Raw genomic sequence first — 2071 nt, 5'->3', positions numbered from 1 at the left:
CAGTCCTCCCGCCACCTGTCCATCTAATCGCCATTAATGGCATGGTTATCACCCACCTCTGGGTATTATAAATCTATCTTTAACCCCAAAAAAAATTACAATAACTTTTGAATTTATCTGATTTTTTAATTCATCTGATGCTTCCCTATATACATAAAGTTCCCAAATCCTGAACCAGCCCTATAGAGCTATTACCATTATACAGAGTATTTCATAAACTTGCCTGTGATCCCTAATAGCTTATGAAAAAACCGCTTTGCAATGGTTGCACTGTTAGTGGCAGAGAAAAAGGTAGACTGAAAAGAGACGACCTTTAAGCTCAACGCTTAGCAAGTTGAAAATCATGTCAATGTGGTCTGTCCACCATCTGCTTGCTGCTCAAGTCCTCAACCACGTGCCCTGCCATGTTCACTGAACCTCAGGTCTAAATCTATTGATGAAGAGAATTATCCCACTTTCTAATTGAAATTTTTATAAAGTAAATGACTAATTTCTTCTAAGCTGTAATACAGTGATATCTTTTTTGCAAATAAATATGCAAAACAACTGCTCATAGAGTGCAGTGCCACATGAAGCTAAAATCCTAACCAAACTGGAAAACTGCAGATTAAACATTGTATATAAGGGAGAAATTTATGCACTGATGTTGGGGGTGGAGCTTATACTGGACCAATTGTCTTGTACAGAGATGGGAGATAATGGATGTTTGCTGTTTGAAAACGATCCCCACTGTTGTTCACCTAGATCAGTGGAGGTATCCCACGAATGTTTGATTTCCCTGAGCTGAGCAGCAACTTCCGTCATGTGTGTCTTGCCATCCCTCTCTGACGCAAGGCATCAAAAGGCTAATTCGGCAACTGCACTAACTGTGACCTTCAACTCATGATTTGCTTCAATCTCCAACTGCGGATCCACTAGTTCATGCAAAGCCCCTTCTTGGATCTTTGATTTTGCTATGTAAGCAAGGTCGATTTCATTTCTAATCGAATTTATGTCCACCGCTAATTTGGCAGAGATGATCTCCACCAAAATGACTCCGAAGCTATAGACATTGGATTTCTCCGTCAATTGATAGCACTGACAGTATTCCGAATCAACATAACCTGGTGTACCTTGTGGAGCACTGGTGACATGTGAGGCATTGACAGGCACAATTATGCAAAGCCCAAAATCTGCCACTTTGACATTGAAATTCTTTTCTAAGAGAATATTAGAGGATTTCACGTCTCTGTGGAATATAGGCAGATCAATGTTGTGAAGAAAAGCCAAGGCCTCGGCAGTTTGAATGGCAATGTTCAGGCGGGCATTCCATGGTAATCCATTAGGGTTTTTGCGGTCGCCATGAAGATGATCGTCTAGGGTCCCATTTGGGACAAATTCGTATACAAGCAGCAGCTCCTGACTATCTACAGAGGTGCAGCCATAAAGATGAACAACATGTGGATGATTCAAGGTCGAAAATACCTTCACCTCGTTGATGAACTATTCGAGCCTCCGAGAGTTATCTTGGTAAAGTCTCTTTACTGCCACAGTTCGTCCGTCTTGAAGTTTCCCCAGATAGACCGACCCAAACCCTCCATCCCCAAGTTCATTCTCCTCGTGGAAGCAATTTGTAGCCTGTTGAAGTTCTTCATAAGAAAACATTGGAAAATTGCCTATCTCACGCCGAGGGAGCATAGCTGCTTCCATGTCCCCACTAGCAAGATCCCTGCTAAGAGTTTTTCTTCTCCTGGCATAGAACCTTAAGAACAATATTGTTGCTGTTGCTACCAGCGCAGCTCCTCCAATGGAACAAGCTGAGGTGGATTGAAGAGATTAATATCAATGTGAACTTTCTCCAACTCCTCAAAGAATATCAATTGTAAAAAAAAAAAAATTAAAAATTGCAAATTCACATTGAAGTTGATAAATCGTAGACACTGAATGGGGAGAAATCATATTTACCTATTGTTAGCTAAACAATGATTCTTTAATGCAGAATAATTACTTATCGTAAAGAATCGTAAAAAACTTGATGCCCAAGAAAACATACCTCCAGCCATTGATGCTTGCTCTCAATCTATCACTGTTT

At 40.6% G+C, this 2071-nt stretch overlaps 1 pseudogene; it reads right to left on the bottom strand.

Moving 5' to 3' along the window:
* Nucleotides 1–633: 633 nt before the first annotated feature.
* On the bottom strand, nucleotides 634–1694 carry LOC149174467 (LEAF RUST 10 DISEASE-RESISTANCE LOCUS RECEPTOR-LIKE PROTEIN KINASE-like 1.1 pseudogene; annotated as a pseudogene).
* Nucleotides 1695–2071: the final 377 nt, after the last annotated feature.

Source organism: Pinus tabuliformis, chromosome 4_1, assembly GCF_031772625.1.
Source record: "Pinus tabuliformis cultivar Carrire ecotype Pingquan chromosome 4_1, CPIR1, whole genome shotgun sequence".
NCBI lineage: Eukaryota > Viridiplantae > Streptophyta > Pinopsida > Pinales > Pinaceae > Pinus > Pinus tabuliformis.
Note: the sequence above shows the minus strand (reverse complement) of the source record. Positions and strands in the feature narration are given on the sequence as shown.